The sequence below is a fragment of the Macrotis lagotis genome, chromosome 5, assembly GCF_037893015.1.
Source record: "Macrotis lagotis isolate mMagLag1 chromosome 5, bilby.v1.9.chrom.fasta, whole genome shotgun sequence".
In the NCBI taxonomy this organism is placed as follows: domain Eukaryota; kingdom Metazoa; phylum Chordata; class Mammalia; order Peramelemorphia; family Peramelidae; genus Macrotis; species Macrotis lagotis.
This window is the reverse complement of record NC_133662.1, coordinates 14,347,510-14,369,272: the sequence shown is the minus strand read 5'-3', so window position 1 is coordinate 14,369,272 and position 21,763 is coordinate 14,347,510. Positions and strand designations below refer to the sequence as shown.

General features: G+C 38.4%; 1 protein-coding gene across 3 annotated transcripts in view; it reads right to left on the bottom strand.

Moving 5' to 3' along the window:
* Nucleotides 1–21,763, bottom strand: part of DAAM2 (dishevelled associated activator of morphogenesis 2) — a 146,443-nt gene that overhangs the window by 95,116 nt on the left and 29,564 nt on the right. The window contains exon 1 of one of the 3 annotated variants that reach the window (XM_074236856.1): nt 10,979–11,292. The exons of 1 other annotated variant lie outside the window; for it this stretch is intronic. The gene's annotated coding sequence lies outside the window, so the exon portion shown is untranslated. Of the gene's footprint in view, nt 1–10,978; nt 11,293–21,763 lie in introns of those variants that run through there. One more of the 3 variants, XM_074236858.1, reaches the window with a different exon arrangement.

Here is a 21,763-nt window from a genome sequence, read left to right as displayed (position 1 = left end):
ATACAACATTACATTCTACTCTAGACTACTGTCAAAAGAAAGGCATTTAGTAACTATCCTATAACTTCTTGGGACACTCCTCAATCCATCAACCAGGCTTGGTGGTCAGGCTTGTAAATACAGAGATTGTCCCCTGTTTCCTAGAATCTTCCCTGAAAAAACAAACATGTTAGAACCTAGATCATTCTGACCCTTGACTCCCAAATCTCAGGAAAGAGAGTAAACTTTGGGATATGTAAGGAATTATTTCCCCCTAACTTTAAGAAGCCCACAGAAGCAACAAGCAGAAATATAACTGCCCTCTGGAAATAATCAGCAGTGCCCCCTAGAAAGTCAGGAACAGTTGCAACCTTTCCCTTCCCTTCAAATATCAGAGTTACAAGGAAACTAAGAGGTTCATCTAGTCCAGTCCTTTCATCTGATGGAGAAAGAAACAGAAGACCAGAGAGAAGTGAATTGCCCAAGGTCACACAGGCCACTGAATAAGTGACTGAACTGAATGGAAGAGGGTGAATTCAAGGAAGAATGAAACAGAATGGAAACAGAAGAGTCTTCAATCAAATAACAGGAACGAAAGGGGGCTGGTCCAGGTCAGAAGAAGCTACTTGATATTTAGTCGAGAATTAGTGAAGTTATGAATCAATCCATTCACCTAAGTGAAATCTGAAATAGGAGAGAACCTATCAGTTTGTATTTATTTCCAGTGGAATAGCAGCAACAGCTTATACTCCCCTATGCAATGATCTGATCACTTTGATGGCTTTGTATAATGATATCTTCTTTTTACTTTTTCTTTTTTATCCAGTAAAGTCACTGTATCATTTCCAGTTCCTGCTAATCCCCGCCCTCTAACATGACTTTGAATTGGAATCAGAGCTAAAGTGCTAATCTTTCAAGTAGGTAAACTGAGTTAGAAGAGACTAGAGTAAATTCAGTTCTTAGAGAGCAGAGATCCAGATATCCTGTCTCCTAGGCTTGAACTCTCAATTTATGGTGAGGTAATGTACAACAACCCCTCTTCCTCCAGCCCTCTTGTTCCACTGAGCCCAGCTGGTCTCAGCAGGAGGTAAAATTGCCTGGGAAAGGCCTAAGAGCAAGTCCAGACCTCTGTCCCACTCCCTGAAGGCCTGACTGTGGCGTGGGACCATAGGTTCCCACTGCTCTCCTACTCTCCCAGATGCTCAAGGACTCCTAAGGGTTCCTCCTTTGCACATGGAGGGAGATTTCAGCTGTTCATTTCAGGGTCTCTGAATCAGGGCTTTAGAATATTGACATTCCCCCAGACATCCCATACATTCACTCTATATCTGGACATCTGCCAGAGGTTTTACAGCTAAGTGCAATCTGGACTGGGAAAATAGAGAGTTCACTATTTCAGACCAAATGTAAACCAGACTTATCATGTCCTTCCTTTTACCCCATCTGCCTCAGTCAACTTCCCAAGCCATACTCCATTAGATACTTTTCTCAGTGCCATTTTTCTGAATTGGATACATTTTTCCTTCCAATTCCATATAAGCTTGGAGAGTGAAAGGATCTGTTTGAAATAGACTTGTAGGGGCGACTAGGTGACATAGTGTATAAAGCACCAGCCTTGGAGTCAGGAGTACCTGGGTTCAAATCTGATCTCAGACACTTAATAATTACCTAGCTATGTGGCCTTGGGCAAGCCACTTAACCCCATTTGCCTTGCAAAAAACCTAAAGAAAAGAAATAGACTTGTGTGACAAAGAAAAAGGATGACCATCTAACTATCTATAAAATGTCCATTATCAAAGGAATACCTCCTACCCTTGCTGGCCTCCAGGGTTCTTTCCCTAGCCCTCTGTTCCTCTTTCTGTGTATTCTCTCTTTTTGGGAAACTAACTCCCACAGACTAAAATATGAACTTCATGTAGATGATTCCCAAATTTATTTTTCCAGTCCTATTCTTTCTCCAGGTTCCAGTCCTGCTTGGTCATTCAAAATCAAATGTGCAAAATGGAATTCACTGTCTTCTCCATTCAACCTGTATCTGCTCTGAACTTTTCTATTTTCCTTTCAAGTATTTTCTAGGAATACAGTAACTTCTAAGTCATCCTTTACTCTTCCCTTTCCCTTATACCATCAGCACCAGACTTCAAAGGCAATCCATTCTCAAGTGTTATCAATTCTATCTCTATAACACTTCTTTTATCCTTCCCCTCCTCTTTTCTTTTTGCTCTTTTCCTCAAGATTACTATAGTAGTTCAAGCCCTCATTTATCACTCTTTGTAACAGCTTCCTAATTAGTGTCCCTGAATCCAGTCTATCCTCTCTCCTATCTATCCTTCCCACAGACAACAAAATAAAGGTAAGGCACAGATCTGAACATGTAACTCTAACTCAGAAAATCTTCAGTGGTTCTCTATGGCCACTAGGACAGAACACCAACTTTTTAGTCTTGCATTTCATCTGACTGTAGCCTACCGTTCCTGACTGAGAACATCTTCATGCCCTATCCATTTCTGCCAGATTAACAACTAGCTAGATTGAGATTTTTATCCCCCTTGCATTTACCTCTAAAAATCCTTATTTTCAACATTCTACTAGTTCAAGGTACCATCTTTCCAGCTTCACTTAAAATCACCTCACATTCACTTATCTATATACCACAAGGGCTATTTTGTTTTTCTCTTTGTACCACCAAGCACCCCACCCCATGCCTGGCATTGTAAGATCTTAGTAAGTGCTTGTCAAAAGAATGCTGTTGTTTAATACAGTCTCCCTTCCCCTCTCCCCAACATATGTGCAATTGAGAGCAGTAACTTTATTTTTTGTCTTTGTATTCTAAACATCTAGCACAGTACCTTAATGTTGTTTAATGGAACATAACAGACACTTCAAAAATGGTGCTTAATTGAGATAGTGCATCCCACCCTCAACGTAAGTAGCATGGCCTTGGGGAAGGCTTTTGCCTCCATTAGCTTTCAGCTTCCTCATCTATAAAGTGAAGAGCATGAGGATAGTGTAGAGAGTGCTGGACTTGGAATTAAGAAAACCTGAGTTCGAATCCCAACTCAGACACCTGGGAATTGTGTGACCCTGGGAAAGTCACTAGTTCTTGTTTTTTCTTCTCTAAAATGAGGGGAGTTATACTAGATGGCCTCTAATTTCCCTTCTAGCACTTAAGTCAATGATTCTATATATGTATAAAGGAAATTCAATATTTATCAGATCATGGCAAAAGCTAGCTGTAATGGAAAATGTCATCTTTTCCCACTAGCAACTCTCTCAAAACCAGTCCAGACAATACCCTGTCCAATTCCCATTCCACTCTATAATCAGAAGTGAGCAGCTAGGTTTGCTTTTATCATTTGATCTTCACCCAATTCTGTGACTTCTATTATCTTTCTTGCTTGCTTTTGGTAGTTCATAAGAGGATTCCTATTCCCATTCCTTGTCCCCTATCCCAAAGATCTTTTCCTAATTTCATGCTGTAATGGAAAAAGCATTAAAAAGCAATTGCATCCCCAGTGAATAAGTGGTCAAAGGCTATGAAATACAATTCTCAAAAGAAGAATTGCAAACTATGAGCCATACGAAACCACTAAAAACAAGAGAAACGAAAAATCAAAACAACTCTGAGGTTTTGCCTCACATCCAACAAATGGGCAAAGATGACACAAGAAGGAAAATAGTCAAATGTTTTGTTCTGAAAAGGTAGGTATGCTAAATACAAATACAATACATGAATACAATATATAATATATTAATACACTATTGGTACAGCCATCACTAGGTTCTACAATCCTAGAAAGCAATCTTGAATTATAATTTAGTACAAGCCCAAGTCTAATCATGCTATGCCTTTTCCTCTCCCTCTGAATAAATCCAGGGATTCTCTATTACCTCCAGGATGAAGGCATTCAAAATCCTTCAAAACCAACTCCCCCACCTTTTCAGGCTCTGTACACCTCAAGGCAGCGCTGAGCCTCACCTCTGATTGTGAAGGGTTGAGTGCATACACCTGGCACAGAGGTCAGGCTCAACTCTGCCTCATCTGCTGTAATCATGTGTGACTTTATCCACTCTTCCCCAACTGCTTTCTTATATTCTTTGATCCTGTCTTCTTGCAAATGACATTCCTCAAAAAATGACATTTCATCTCGATGAAATCTCATTTTCACTATCTTCCTCCCATACAGACAATGCTCTTCCTCCTTATCTCTACCTCCCAACTTGGTTTCCTGTAAGTCCCAGCTAAAATCTCACTTCCTTATAGCTTGTATCATCCCCTTGTTGAGTATTTTCTTTTTTATCTTGCCCATAACTTATTTGTACATAGGTACAGAATAGATAGTGAGGGACTATGAACTGTGATAGAAAGAACCTAATATGATAATATCAACAGTAGCATTTTTTTGTGGTAGCAAAGAAGTGGAAACAAAGTAGATGTTCACCAACTAAGGAATGCCTAAACAAACTGTGACAAAGAATTATTACACCATCAAAATGACAAATATGAAGAATTTAATGATAAGCACAACTAGAAAAACAATATACCCAATGATTACAGCTGCTTTAAAAGAATGAACATTAACACAACACTGTATAATTATAATGAATAACCTTAGTCATGGAAGAAAGTTGTAAAAATGTATCTTTTTCCTCCCTTCCATTGCAGAAAACTGTAAGTATGGACTTTTGCATACTTACAGTCACAGGGGATGTATTGGTTTTTTGATGAACTGGTTTTTTTGTTTGTTTCTTTTTAAAACTTAGGTTACAAGAGATGGCTTTCTGAGGCAGATAGTGAGGCAGTGCCTGGAATCAGGAAAATTTGAATTCAAATATTCCCTCACAAATTTACTGACCTTGTGACCATGGACAAAATGCTTAATCTTTGATTTACTCATTGGACAGAGTGCCAGCCCAGGAGTCAAGAGGATGTAACTTCAAATCTAGCCTCAGACATTGTAGGCTTTGGATAAATCACTTAACTCTGTTTGCCTCAATTTCCTCATCTATAAAATGAATTAGAGAAGAAAATGGCAAACCACTCCAGTACCTTTGCCCAAAAAACCCTAAATGGGGCCACGAAGAGTTGAACTATTCTAACTGAACCCCGCCCCCCCCCCCCAAAAAAAAAGACAGAGGTCTGGAAGGATTGCTGTGATCATAGCTGTGCAAAGTTTTCACCTTCACTTTCTCCTCCAGAGATACTGGAGTCTAGTGGCAACACTTTGGTCAAAATGACTGGTGATAGCCCCAGATGAATTGAGAAACCTTGACCTTTTTGAGCTAAGGTCTTTCCAGGCCTCAGTTTGTCTGATGCAATACCCACTGAGTAGTTAAAAAAACTAGGTAAGAGAAAAAGATTGCCTAATTCGTTGTCTTCATTAAAGAAATGGATCTTGGCAGGGAAGACCCTCTGAATTTCTGTCCAGAACAGAAACAATTGCAATTTACTCTCCCTCTGAGCCATGAAAACCCAAATAATGAGCAAATAAGGCTTGAGCTGGGGACTCTAGTTGACCAATAAGTGAAAGCTAGAGTGATTTGGGTTTAAAGGCATAGTCAAAAAGCTCTAGAAGGAACTAGAAGACTGTACAGAGAATGGCAAGTCCTACAATTTTGCTGCAGAATAAGGGTTATTATGGGATAAGGTTGGAAAAGTAATACCATGTAACACAGATATATGGCATCCTCCTCCACCTTCAGGTGATTATACATATGCAGACAAATAAAAAAGTCTATACCCACACATATCTTTCCTATCGATTCCACCCAAGAAACTTATCTCATTTTTCATTCCCTCCCCCCCCTCAGATGATAACACTGCTCTGGTACAAGTCATCTCCTCAACCCCAATCTATTATAGTTGTATTCTAGTTGATTAATTACCTTTCTAACAAGGATCTCTACTCTGAGTCTCTTTCCATTCTAGTTCATTCAACTATCAAATTGATCTTTCTAAGGTAGAGATCTGGCTCTGTCACCCCCTTATTCAATAAACTCCTGGCTGAAATATAAAGTCCTCTGTTTGACTTTTAAATTTCTTTATAAGGTGGCCCTATCCTAACTTTCAAGTCTTTTTTATACTTTACTACCCCCATATTCTACAATTCAATGACATTGCTATTACTCAAACAAAACACTCTATCACTTGACTCCCCATATTTACACTGGCTGTCCCCCATATGGAGAATGCCCTTTCTCCTTCTTTGAACCTCCTGGCTTCCTTTCCAGTTAAAGTCTCACCTTTTGTAACAAATCCTTCCCAATCCCTCCCAATGCTAATGGCGCCCCTCTCTTGATTATTTCAAATTTATCATGTCTATATCTTGTTTGTATATAATTGTTTTTCATGTTATTCCCCCCCATCAGACTAAGAATCTCTTGAAATCATGGACTCATTTTTGTCTTTCTTGTTTTTATTGTGAGTTTTTTTTAAGGCAATCAATATTAAGTGATTTGCTCTGGGTCACACAGCTGGTATGTGTTTTGAGACCATATTTGAACCCAGGTCCTTTCTCCAGGGCCTGAGTGAACCATCTAATAGCTCCTTTTCCCTTTCTTTTATTTCCAGCCTTTAGCCTGGCTTGAAACTTAATTATTGCTTGTTGACCCTATTCCAAATACATAGCTCTATACTGTCTCCATGCCACTCCTAGTGAGGTTGATAACAGAGGAATCTGAAGAGTTGGAGTTCAAGGAGAAAATCATCAGGATAATATTTTATATCTGCTCATAAAGTTCTGAGACTGTAAGAAACAAAAGAGCAAACCAAAGTGTTAACCAGGGTGTTTGAGAGTGTTGGTAGGATCAGAGGCAGCTCCCAGAGATGGTTTCTAAAAGCTTCTGGGCTTCTGGACATTCCAACTGTATCTACATGTGAGTTACAATGCCATCATTCAATCAATATTTATTAAGTGCCTACTGAGTTCTAGGTTATGTGTTAAGTACAAAGAAAAGCAAAGGACATTCCTCTCCCTGGAAGACTCCATTGTCTAATGAAGGAGACAACATACAAAAATCGATGTACAAACTATATACAAAACAAATTAGAGATAATCAATGGAGGGAAGGTATTAAAATTAAAAGGATTTGGGAAAGGTTTCCTGTAAAATGCTAGATTTTAGCTGGGACTTGAACCACCACTTTGAGATGTTTCTTTATACATACCACACAAGTTACTTTATGGCTACTAGGTTTTGGAATATATTACAGAGGATCATAGCTCTAAAGGACCTGAGAGGTCAACTAGAGTCCAACCCTTTTATTTTTAAAGAGGAGAAACTGAGGCTTGAGCAAAGCCCCACAGTCAAGTCAGAGATGGGATTTTGATTCTCCCTCCTCTAAGTCTAGATATGAGCAACTAGGTGGCTAAGGAAATAAAATGATGGGTCTAAAGTCAGGAAGACTCATGCTCTGAGTTCAAATGTGGCCTCAGATACTTATTAGCTGGGTGACCAGGGCAATTCACTTAACCATATTTGTCTCAGTTTTCTCTGAGCTGGAAAGGGAAAGGACAAACCACTCTAGTATCTTTTCCAAGAAAATCCCAAGTGGTGTCACCAAAAATCTGACATGACTGAAACCCCTGAATAGCAACAACCTCTGATCGTAGGGCCAATCAAGTGCTCTTTCCACTGTGCCACACTGTCTCCTCTCTCTCTCTCTCTCTCAGTGTAATGCATTTTTTGTTCTAGTTAATATTGAAGGTAACATTTTCTGAACATAGACAGGTAAACAGCAAGGAAGGTGACCCAGAAGTATCCTGAAATATACAGAAAAGTCATTCCAGATTTAAAAATCTGTCACCAATAATCAATATATTAGATAATTAATATGCTGATATTCAAAAGTTAGCAGCTTTACAACTTTCTCCAGGAGCACTTCCCTTTCCAGGATAATTAAACAACAAATTGTTATGTCTTGGCAGGAGGGATGGAACTTGTTGCATGGACAAAGGAAGAGATCTACTGAATCAAAAGCTATTAGGGCTTTCCTCCTGGAAGCTCAAACTGATTAACTTAACTGTTCACCTAAAGCTCTCCCTTAAGCATCACTCATCTCATGCTTTTTATTCCCTTCTTTATCCTGGGCTAATCTAATTCTTGGGAAGAAAACTCAGACCTGAAGGGAAAAATTTTCAAATCACTTTCAAATCACTTCTCTCTACTCTGCTCTCTCTCTCTCTTTTGGTCTAGTTTTATCCATCTATATATTCCTCATTTTAAAAAAGGTCACTCCCAACCCCAACTGCCTCCCCCAAGAAGGAACAATCAGCAACATCCTGAGTCCCCTAGCACTCTTGTCAAGGACCTTGTCAGGAATGCCAAGATCACTCGGGGTTGTTCTGAGGAAGGGCATTGCATGACATCCAATTCCGTTCCTTCCCATTCCATCCCATGGCTACCAAGGAAACTATTGAAAAGACTCTATGTTGATCTTCTCCCCAGTTCACCCCCTTCCCACTTTTGTTCCCTCACTGGCTTGGTTCCTTCTTCTCTTCAGTTCACTGACTTGGCCTCAATACCCCAATCAGCCTGTCCTGTCCTGAGGCAGCTCCTGTAAAAGCTTGCATAAACCCACTCTGTCCAGTATTTAAAAAACTGTCTCTGTCAGGGATTTGGGGTTTGTTTTCTTAATTAACTGCAAACGCTAACATGGGAGCACAGCAGCTGGTAGGGGCCTGGCCTTGGGCGGCTGCTGTAAAAAAATTTTTGCTTTGAAATCTGGAACTGTAGTTGTTCCCCCCATGCACCACACTGGATGTCAAAACAAACATGGACACCCGATCAGGTGGTGCAGAAACCGGAGCAGGCTCAGATTACAAAGCAAAGGATAGATTTAGCTGCAGGACAGTCTTGAACCCAGACATATGGTAAGGCTGGGCTTTCCCCAAATGGTATGACCACTGCTGGGTCCAGGGTCCATAAAGAAAGATTCAGTGGAATGGAGGCAGAATGAGAGGCAACATTTATTAGTTTTTCTTAAAGGGTATTTCCAGGCTTACTTGCAACCAGATCTTGTTCCATTCCAGGTTCTCAAAAGAGTAGGAAGGGAGAAGGAGAAGGAAGAACAAATAGAGGAGGAGATGAGGAAGAGAAGGAGGAGGAGGACGCAAAAGTCAGAAAAACCATGTAATATTAATGTCTGGAGCATTAATTAAATTTCCTACCGCCTCCATTCCCATGACAAAGCAGTTCTCCATTACCCTGTTTTCAGGCATGGGGAATGGTTGGGTGTGGGGCCTGGAGAAAAATCTGAATCTGGAGAGAGTGTTGGCTCTAAGAACAGTGGCATCAAGTGGTGTGTCCACAGCCAAGACAACTTGAGGAGTGGTTGGGCTTTGTAATAAATATTGCTTTTCTTGGTTTTCAGCTCAAGGGATAATCTAGCTTCTCATTCCACTTGACCTCTGGGACTGGATGGAGAAGCTGGTGGTTCAGTGGCAACCAGAGAATCTCTAATATTAGGGAAAGAACAGAAGGTTGTTCCTTGACCTATCTTATTCTCCCTGGGTAAACTACTTTTGCCCAGACTACCCCACACCAAGAGGTACAGTGATTCACAAAGTCAGCAGGGAGTTGGGACTAGAACTTAGAGTCCCTGATTCATAGCTCCTTCAGCTTCCCTAACTTAAAGTGAATATTCCACTCAAACTTAGAGAGCAGGGAACATCTTATGCCTGAAGAATGGGAGATAGGGTGCCTAAAGAAGTGAGCCCCACATCCTCCTCTATTCCTCCATTAACTTTCACGGTCTTCACCTCTTACCTGCCCCTCTAAATACAGTCCCCTATATATAGTCTGTAAGAACAGAAAAGAAGATGAAGGTACCACGCTGTTTGCCCGCGGTGACATTAGGGTAAACCACCCTTCCCACAGCCAGCTAAAGACATTCTCAGAATGACTGAGTATTAGAGAGCCTGAGAGCTGAGGTCACTAGTGCTCCTTCCCTTCAAGGAAAATTCAAACAGCATAAACTGTTCCCCAGGTTACTTCTAGAAATGGATTTTGAGGTGTTTTTTTTTTTTGACTGGGGAGCATGTCTAAGCAGCAGCATGAGGAGGGATGGGGAAGGTCAAGAGATCATATTCTCCCTATAGATCAGTGACGCAGGGATCTTCCTCACATATCTCATCTCCCAGATTTCCACAGCCTGGAATTAGAGAGCTCCTCAGTCCTCTTTAGGACACTGAAGCATCGCTCCTGGCTGGGTCTAAGAGACCTCAAAGTTTTGTTGCCTTTCGCTTGAAAGAGTTCTCCCACTTGGTCACAATTGACTAAGCTCATTGACCATATTAAACTGGACCCTAGTTCAAATGAGCCATACCTGCCCCTTTCTGACATAGGGGACGGGGTGGGGGGACTAGGAGGGATAATGGAACTTGGGGTTGGGGTGGGGGCCGGCGGGAATTTGTCTGCCTTCTCAAGCCCTAGGAGAGGAACTAGCACTCAAGCTCCCTAAACAGATTGAAATTCCAGTCTCCCCAGCTTTTCACCCTTCCAGCCTTACTCCTCAGGACAGTAAAAATACATTCAGCCCGGTGTAGTTGCTCCAATCTTTGCTCTCCCTGCCCAAATTTCCTTTTCCCAGACCGGAGAGAAATGAAACAATCTTTCCTAACTTCCCTTCACTCCCTTAAAAACCTTCGTGCTTTATTCTCCACCCCTACCCCCCCCCCCCCCACACACACACACACAGACTTTAGAACTAGAGTCCCGGCACAGCAACACAATTCCCTGTCAGGATGTAGAAAGTTACTCTTAGTGAGGTGATCAGAAGTTGCAAGCATCATATTACTCCCCCACTCCCGATGTCCCCAAAGTCCAGACCCTTGGAAAAGCCCCGCACCCCCGCTGTATTTGCCTGGCTGCACTACTCCCCCCGTCCCCCCGACACAGACCCCTTTCTATTAAGAAAAGGGCTGCTGTCTGCAGAGACGAGGAACCTGAAGTCTCCCACTCCAGAAGAAAGGAGGATGCAACTCGGGGGTTTCGCTTACCAAGTTCATCCAGCTCATTTCCCAAGTTTCTTTTTACAGAGCCTGAGCTCAGTCCTCAAGAATGGCCATCTTGGGTCCAAGAGCCAGGGCCTGGGGCGGAAGCTCAGGGCAACAGATCAGGGCTGGGATGGGGGGGTCCTTCATGGGCATTGATGCGTGAGGCTGTTGGGCTCGGACTCAGGCCTGCTCCCCCCACACAAACTCGGTCCAGTGGCGTCCGCCCCTGGCTCCTTCGGTGTCCCTGCTCTAACCCAGAACAGCCGGGGGAGGCAGGACTGACTGGATACTATGTAAACTGCTGCCTCTCCTTAAAGAGACAGCTCTCCCATGGGGACCTGGGGGGGGGGGGGCGGGGAGGAGGAGGAGGAGGAGGAGGAAGGAGGCTTTCCTCTAGGGAAAAGGAACAGACTCAGCATAAGACAGACTCAGGAGCCCTGAATCTTTCAGCACTCCTCTCAGGGTTAGAGAATTTTGAAGCGCTCCCCAACAAGGCTCAGCCAGACCTAGCCACACTTACAACCTTCCCACCTGTTTCATTCAGGTAATCTGGGGCGCCCTGTGCCATATCAGCAGTTTGCAAATATTTGAGTCTGCACAGAGCACCATGGAAGATGTAAAAAATGCCACATGGTCCTTTCCCCCCATCTCTTCCCCCATATAGATAAAAAAATAGCTTAGATAGATAGGTAGATAGATGAGTCTAGATGAGGACAAGACATATATGCACATCCTATGATGTCCAGTATTTTTGAAACTTTTCTTTTTTGAAAATAAACCTTTATTGCTATCTTTTGTGTTTCCTTCTTGGTTCCCTCCTCGGTCCTCTGACAGAACTTGTCTGATATTGTTTGTTACATTTTTGTTAAGCATTCTTTTAACGTTACAAGAAGAGAAGAGGGCTTATAGCAGTGACCTGAGCATCTAGCAAGTGTGCCCACAGGTTGGTAACAGAAATTTGTTATCTAAGTTGTCTTCCAAAGTATGGTTTTCACATTCTTGCCCCCAAATTCATTTCTCCCTAATGCCTGGGCTATTCACCATGTCCTTTCTCTAACACTTTTTTTTTCTGGCCCACTGCACTCTCCCAAGACTCCATTTCCTCTCAATGTTCTCTTCTTGCCCATTTTCCACTCCTGACTGTGCCTCTTCCAGTCCAGCAGGTGAATACCAGTAGTCAGGCAAGAATTATAGAGTGATTTTCACAGCTGGTGTATGTTAAACATTCTGTCTGGGCTGGTCAGCTCAGTTAGTTAAATCCCAGTGCTAATGAGGCCAAGGTTATGGGTTATATCTCCATATGGTCTAGTTACTCTCAAATGGAGAAAAACCTTCTGTTCCACAAGACAGCTACAATTCACAGTACTAATCCCAATCATTCACTAGGGGAGTTGGGAAAAGAGGGTAGGTCATAGAATTCCAGCATCTCAGTCTAGAAAAGATCTTTTTTTGTTGTTGTTCAGTTGTTTTAGTCATGTCCGACTTTCCATTTCTCCATTTTGGAGTTCTCTTAGCAAAAGATGCTGAAATGGTTTGCCATTTCCTTCTCCAACTCATTTTACAGGTTAAGAAACTGAGGCAAACAGGCTATATGACTTGCCCAGGATCACCTAATAATGTCTGAAACTATTTTGAACTTGGAAAGATGTCTTTCTGGTTCCCAATACTCTATCCACCACACCATAGAGATTATATAACCTAACTCTCTTATTTTACATGGAGGCAACTGAGGCCCTGAGATGGGAAGGAGTATGCTTAAGATCACATTGTTAGCTAATATCAATGCAAAGACAAGAAGTCAGGTCTATTCAATTCTGTTCCAATCTACATCTATAACCACTGCTGGAAAAATTACTCAGAGGCTACATCCTGGATGAAGGTGGGTCAGAAAGGGACAATTTATTCCTTACAAATGATTTCATTTTTCATTGCTTGCATCAAATTCTAATTTTCCCTGAAAATAATACAAACTTACATAATACCCAGAGGAAAGTAATTCTATCTCCACCTCTCCAAATTGAACTACTTTTTATAGACCAAGACATGCAATAACCCCACAAGTGACCTTTTTAATACCATAAAGGGACCATTGGACTGAAGTCTACATTGGCAAAGTAACACGGATTTTTTTCAGACCTCAGATTCATATGCTTTCATCTCATTCCAAAAAATCCTTTAACTAAGTGTTCACCTGAAAGTTGGAGAACTTGGGAGTGGGGGTTGAGATTCAAGAACAATTCAGTTTAAGTAGGGATTTGATCAAATATTCCAGACTTTCTAGTGAATGTTATAGTTTTCAATGTCTCTGTGTTGCAGTTCTGAGGAGGCTTAAACATGGAATCCAACCACAGTTGGATCAAAGGTACAATCTCCCTGGTAAAAGAAATCTCCTTAAAAATTGTTCAGATTTTAGTGCAGAATCTGACCCTGGGCCTCTCCAAAGAACAAAAGTTTCCACTACAGCAACAAGAATGTTAAACATGACTTAAAAAAAAGTAAGAAACTGAAACCATGAATATTTGCAAGCTAAAAAACCAAAGGTGATACCCTGCTTCTTACCTAGATGCCCTGTCTGGTAGTTGGGTATAAGAGACAATGCTAGATGTTTTGAATGCAAGCATAAGCTCATTAAATATTGAATCAAAAAAATTAAAGGAACACTACTCCCCTTAGAAATGTATCACTACATTCTCTAAACCTCTGAAATGATGCCATGAATATTCTATACTTCCATGAATAAAATACCCTTTTGCAAAAATAGAAGCAATGCCTTGAATTGTAGCAGAAGGGACTTAGATTAGACATCAGAAAGAACTTGCTTGCTATGAGATTTATGCAGGAGAACTGGGGAAATAGGAGAAAGCATCAAGAATGCATACAAAGCAACATTCCAACAAATGAATGGTATTCAAACTAAGTGTGTAAATATTGAAAACATACACAGAAAAGGAGTGCTCAAAATTAGTCAAATTAATCATAAAAGACTTTTCAGAAGAGGTGAATTTTAAGCAGTTAGAAAAAAAGGAAAGGGAAAAGCTAAAGAGAAGGAAAGGGAAAGGGTATTCTATATGAAGAGAAATAAGTTTGAGAAAAAGCTTGGAAGCAGGAGAGAGTTAGATGAGCAAGAGAGGCAGAAGAATTTATCTATCTAGAGAAGACAATCTAAACAACAGGGTCTTAAGGCCCATATAAGATTGATATATAGGAGTAAGAAGAAGCAGTTATGACTATCCTTGAAGTTCATGTTAAATACAAACTAGATCTGATAGATCACTGGATACAATTATAACGGCCTTCACTGTGGGAGAAATGATTGTTTCTCTCATATTAATAATTAATTATTGAATTAGAACCAATTTTTCCCCTTTTGTACTTCCTCATTCAGAAATCAGTCCTTATAGTTTATTCAGGCAGCCTTTGAAATGTAGGGTTGATAATGAGAGAGAAAACTCAGATGTGTTCAAAAGGTAAAGAAATTTTAGTTTAAGTGAATTAATGAATCCATCAATTTCAGCCCATTGTGTTTTACTCAGATCTGGTGTAAAAGTGAATTCTCCCTTTTGTCTAGATTACACTAGACAGGGTGATATGAAAATATATAAATCTCTTTGACCAAGACTGAGTAATCAGAGTCACCTTCCCCCATACTTTCAGTCAAATAAGCTCATCTCATTATAAAGTTCATTCTCTCAATTACTTGTTAACTAATCACAGTTGATTTTCACCTTCAGGAACACCCACTCTTGGAAGGGCATATTTAAGCACTGACTGATATTCCAAAAACTGACCACTTTGGTTCCCTGTTTAAGAACTTTCAGTGATTCCTTCTTGTGATTAGGTTAAGATATAGACTTAGCTTTGTCTTGTAAAGTCCACCACAATTTGTTTCCCACCTACTGTAACAGTGGTCATTGCATGGAACATTTATATAGATAGACCCAAGATCTTGCCATCTCCAATGACATGAAGCATTCTAGCTAGATTGTTTTCCATAGAAATCCCACCTTCCCATGAAGTGTTGAACCTGGGCCCTAGATATGCTTTTTGGAGACATGTTTTGTCTTAGAGATAGAGGGCATAACCAATGAAAAGCTTCTGAATGGTTCCCCAAGTGCTACCTTTGCTTATCTCCCACCACTATGATGGGAGGCTGGATCAAAGTCCACTCTATAGACTTGATTTTTCTTTCTCTTATTTTTATTTATTTTCTTGACTATATTTAACAGTTTTTAATCATTTTTTACAATTCAGAATTCTAAATACTCTTCCTTACCCCATCTTCAAAAGGCAAGCAACTTAATACAGTTTATACACATGAAATCATATGAAGTCATAAAAATATATTTCCATATTATACCTATTACAAAGAAAATGCAAACCAAAAACAAGAAAAACAAACATGAAGAATAAAGAAAGTTTAAAAAAATAATAATGCTTCAATCTGTGTTCAGATACCATTATAGTTTTTTCTCTGGAGGTGGATAACATTTTTCATCATAAATCATTTGGAATTGTCTTGGATCATTGTATTGCTAAGAATACTTAAGTCATTCAACGGTTATCATTATACAACATTGCTGTTACTATGCACAGTGTTCTTCTGGTTCTGCTTACTTCACCTTGAATGAGTTCATGTAAAATCTTCCCAGGTTTTTCTGAAATCATTCTGCTTATCGTGTTTTATAACTTAATAGTACTCCATCACAATAATATACTACAATTTACTCAATCATTCCCCTGTTAGTGGACATCCCCTCAATTTCTAATTCTTTGCCACCACCAAAATAGCTGCTATAAATATTTTTGAACATATGGTTCTTTTCTTTCCTCTTTGGAATTCAGACCTAATAGTGGTATTCCTGGTTCAAAGTTTACTCAAATTTAAATCCCTTTGGACATAATTCCAAATTGCTCTCCAAAATAGTTGGATGAGTTCTCAACTCTACCAACAGTGCACACTAGTGTCCCAATTTTTCCACACACCATACAATATTTGTCATTTTCCTTTTCTGTCATATTACCTAATCTAATAGGTATAAAGTAGAAACTCAGAGTAGTTTTAATTTGCATTACTCTTATCAAAAGTGATTTAGAGCATTTTTATATGACTATAGAAAGCTTTGATTTCTTCTTATATAAATTGCCTGTTCATCCCCTTGACCATTTATCAATTGTGGAATAACTTCTATTTTTATAAATTTCACTAAGTTCTCTCTCTCTCTCTATATATATATATATGGGAACTTAGAAGTGGGAACTTTATCAGGAAAAAAAAACTTGCTATAAAAATTTTCCCTAACTTTCTGCTTTCCTTCTAATCTTGGCTTAATTGGCTTTTATTTGTACAAAACCTTTTTAATTTATGGTATTCAAAATTATCCATTTTATTTCCCATCATTATCTCTATATTTTGTCATAAATACACCCCTTCTATATAGATCTGACAGCTAAATTTTTTCATGTTCCCTTAATTTGTTTATGTTATCATCCTTTATGTCTTAATCATAAACCCATTTGACCTTATTTTAGTGTACAGAGTGTACCTAGTTTCTGCCAAACTGTTTTGCAGTTTTCCTAGCAATTTTTTCACACAGTGAGTTCTTGTCCCAAAAGCTTGACTATTTGATTTTATCAGCACTAGATATCTATGGCCATTTATTGCAGTGTACTGTGTACCAAATCTATTCCACTGATCCTTTCTTCTATTCATTAGGCAGTACCAGATTGTTTTGATGATTAATACTTTATAATACAATTTGAAATCTGGCACTGCTAGGTTACTTTCCTCATTATTTTTATTGATTCTATTAATATTCTTGAACTTTTCTTCTTCCAGATGGATTTTATTAATATTTTTTCTTGCTCTATGAAATATTTTAGTAGTTTGATTAACATGTCACTGAATAAGTAAATTAGTTTAGGTAGAACTGTCATTTTCATTATATTGGGCCAGCCCTTAAATAAATATTTCTCCAGTTGTGTGGATCTGACTTTATTTGTGTGAAAATTATATTGTAATACTGTTCATATAATTTTTAGGTATGTCTTGACAGGTAGACTCCCAAGTATTTTATATTGTCTGTAGTTATTTTAAATAGAATCTATCTCTTCCAGATAGAATTTGTTGATAATATATAAAAATGGTAGTTTATATGAGTTTATTTATCATGCAACTTTGCTGAACTTGTTAATTATTTCCACCAGTCAAGAATTACTAAGGAAAACTGCCCTGATATCCTAGAACCAGAGGGTAAAAATTGCAATTGAAATAATCCACTGATCACCTCCTGAAGAGATCCCCAAAGGAAAGCTCCCAGGAATATTATAACCAAATTCTAGAACTCCCACATCAAGTCAAAAATATTGCAAGCAATCAGAAAGAAACACTTCAAATATCATGAAATAGCAGTAGCAAATCTATTCCTAAAGAATGAGTGGGACAAAGAAAAAATCATAGAAAAAATCAATAACTTCATTAAAATTTATGGGATGCAGCCAAAGCAATATTTAGGGGAAATTCTGAGAGTTCAGGTGAATTTCTGCCTCTGCTCTGTCATCCAGGCTCCACCCTTCCACTCAGTAGATTCTAAAGAAAACTCTTTTTCCTCTTGCTCTCTTAATATGAGGTTTGAGTCTCTGTCAGCTTTTACTTGGTCTTCACAGGAATTGAGGAGATTTCTTTTTTCCCCTCCTCCCTTGGTAATTATAGCAACTGCTTGCCCAGGGCAGCAAGATTATATGCTTGTTTAAATGAGTCTGAGTGAGGCTGGACCTCAAGTCTCTGGCTGCCTCTTTTTTGAGTGTTTCTTTTTCTCAGCACAGGTGTCTTAACAGTAACAGTCCAAAGTCATCTAGACATCCAGTAACTAACATTTTCAACAATATTCTTCTTAAAGGAGAAAATGACCAGCAAGTCTGGTCTGGACTGAAATAAAATCAAGGATGTGCAGTCAGGAGAGACAGAGGACAGACATGAAAAATAAAAAAAATTGATAAAATAAAATAAATATTAATGCTTGCTCACTGATCTGTGATATTTGCAATTTATGTATGATTCCAATTGTTGTTATAGACAAAAACAATTGAATTTTCAAATTTTAGCCTTAAATATAGGGAAAGATGGGAGGTGAGACAGCAGTGATTCCTCACAAACTGATTTGGTACTGTTCATGGCTCCTTAATCATGGACCCCACTGCACATCCCTGCATATAATACAGACCTTGAGTAAGGATTGTGGTGAGATAAAATTGAAATGACTATTCAGCAGTCCTGCAAAATATTTCATGTTATATTACTTGAAGTATCAACCTTCCAGGAAATTATAATATGAACCATCAGCTTTTTTATACTTTGTTTATGAGTCTTTTGTGTTTCTTTAGGAAAGGATATAAATTTCAATCCCATTCTTTGTGTAGTATATTCTATATTAAAAACTTTTCTAAAAAGAATTCTATTAATCTATTTTGAGGAGGCACTAGATATAGCCAAACCTAAGCTTTATTTAAGGTATTATCCCCATAATTCTACTTTGGGTAGTCAAGGATAGTGAGACAGAGAAAGGAATAAGAGTCTGATTCCTTTTTTAGAGGTCATACTCCTCTAGGTCTAAACCTGAATGTGAATTCAAATCAGATGCACCTTAATGGGAGAGGATGCCTTAGTCAACTCACTTGTGAAATTGTTACCATGAAGACCCTCTCCAGGATTTTATTCAAATCAACTTCAAAGGCTTAATTCCTTTTTTTTGGAAACTCAAACATGTTCAAGGATCATCTGAGTTCGCATTCTTTTAAAAAATTAAATCTTATTTTATTTTTAATTGGAAGACCAAAATCATACACACACACACACACACACACACACACACACACACACATATATATACATATTTATGAAAAACTCAATATATAAAGTAGAACAGAAAAAAGCAGATTGTTGTGAAAACATATCTCCCTTATATACAACTTGCCTTTAATAATACATAATAACCTCAATATGTTCTTTTCAAAGCTGTCCTGCCTACCTGTGATTCTTCCAAATATCTTCAGTTCTCTTCTTTGCATTTTTAAAAAATTGCTGCTATGACACTCTTTTCATTCTTTCCTTTCATTTTTTTTGGTCACCCTATAAGCTCTATAAGCTATATACCTAACCTCATCCCTTGAATTACTCACCCTCAAATGAAAACACTCAAATTTTGATAACAAAATTGCAAGGTAGAAAAAACATACATTTGTCATGTGCAAAGATGCATATCCTATTCTGCACTGTAAGTTTACCTGCCAGGAGATGGCTAGCATGATTTCTTATCAGCCCTCTGGATGTGTGGTAGGTCATTGCACTCATCAAATTTCTTGAGTCTGTCAAAGTTGTTTTTCTTTACAACATTGTTGGTGTATAAATTGTTCTCCTAGTTCCATTCATTTCATTCTGTATCAGTTGATATGTTTTTCCGTTTCTTTAGAATTGCACCTCTCACTATCCCTTACCGTAAAATCATACTCCATTAGGTATAAGCTACTCAGCCATTTACTAATTAATGGACATCTCCTTTGTTCCAGTTTTTGTTTGCATTCTTTTTAAAAAAAACTAGATTGTTTATTCCATTACTAGGTGAGTTTAGACTTCCATTCAGAATGCTTTATGAAATTTTGTAGGCATTTACTGTTTAATAAATTGATCTCTAGGAAAAAAAGTACCGATGACACACTTTTAAGTTTAAGCTCCATCATCAATTTTTCCATCACTTCTGTAAGTCTAGATAATCACCAAAACAATAAATGATGATCTGATTCATAATGTTTACCAATTTTTGAGGTGTAAATTCTCATACTAAAAATATAATGATCAATTGTGAAGAGCTAATCCAAGCTTGCTCCAGCACATTATTGGTCCTATGTGATGCAAAAACCCCAGGAGAGGTTTATGTCTACAACTCTACCTAGATTGTCCCATCCAATAATAGGGGGTTTGTTAAGGAAATCACAAATTGCCCTATGTGCAGAGGAATCCAAGGAGGGATTTGTACTCAGGACAGCTTTCAGTAAAAACCAATTCCCCAATGCCTGAAGAGAGAACTCTGTGTTCTGGGATCTCATTTGACAAAAACTTCTGGGAAAACTGGAAAATAGTATAGCAGAAACTAGGTATAGACCATTCACAATCTATACCAAGATAAAGTCAAAATAGGTACAGCATTTAGATATAAAGGTGATACCATAAGCCAATTAGAAGAATAAGTAATAGTTTATCAGATCTCTGGAGAGGGAAAGAAATTATGGCCAACCAAGAGACAGAGAACAATATAAAATACAAAATGGATAATCTTGATTATGTTAAATCAAAAAAGGTTCTGCATAAGTAAAACCAATGCAACCAAGATTAGAAACAATTTTCAAAGTCAGTGTTTCTGATAAAGGTATCATTTCTAAAATATATAGAGAACTGAGTTGAATTTATAAGAATACAAGTCATTGGGGGCAGCTAGGTGACACAGTGGATAGAGCAACAGCCATGTAGTCAGGAGGACCTGAGTTCAAACTTGACCTCAGACACTTAATAATTGCCTAGCTATGTGACTTTGGGCAAGTCACTCTTAATCCCATTGTCTTAAATGAAAAAAATTTTTAAAAAGTATACAAGTCATTCTCCAATTAATAGATAGTCAAACAATGTGAATAGGAAGTTTTCAGATGCAAAGAAATTAAAACTATTTGTAGTCATATAAAAAATGTTCCAAATAATTATTGATTAGAAAACTACAAATTAGAACAACTCTGAGGTACTACCTCATACCTTTCAGATTTGCTAATATAACAGTAAAAGGAAATAATAAATGTTGAAGGGTATGTGGCAAAACTTGGACACTAATGGACTTCTGGTGGAGTTGAAAATTGATCCAATTTTTCTGAAGAGCCATTTGGAACTATGTCCAAAGGGCAATAAAACTGTGAATACCCTTTAATTCAGCAATACCACTACTTAGTCTGTATCCCAAAGAAATCATAGAAAGGGGAGAAAAGATCCAAAGAATTGAAGTTGAGACTGTGCTCATCATTGGGGGTTGAAGAAATTATGGTGATTGAGTATGATAGAGTACTTCTCTAAGAAATCATGAGCAGGCAGACTTCAGAAAAGCCTGGGAAAATTTGTATGTACTGATGCTGAGTGAAGTGAGCAGAACCAGGAAAACATCGTGTGATGATCATCTATGATGGACTTAGTTCCTCTCAGTAGTTCAATGACCAAGGACAATTCTAAAAGACTTGTGAGGGAAAATCCATCACAATACTAAGAGGAAAAACTGTGGAGTCTGAATGCAGACCAAAGTATATTATTTTCAGTTTTTAAAACTTGTTTTATATTTTTTCCTCTTTCTCATGGTTTCTCCCCCTTTGATTCCAATTCTTCCTTCACAACATAACTAATATGTAAATATGTTAAAGATGATTGTAACATGTATAACCTGTATCATATTACTCATTGTCTGGGGAGAGGTAAGGAAAAGAAGGGAGGTTGAAAAATGTGGAACTCAAAAAGCTTACAAAAAGATGAATATTGAAATTGTTTTTGCATGTAATTGGCAAAATTAAACTAAAATAACATTTAAAAAAAAAAAGAACAGTTCCATCATGGTCAAAGGATAGAAATAGCCAGTTCTTTAAAGAAGAAATTTAAGATATCCATAACAATATGAAAAAATTCTCCAAATCAACAATAATAAGAGAAATGCAAATCAAAAATTTCTGAAGTTTCACTTTAAAATCATCAGATTAGTAAATGACAAA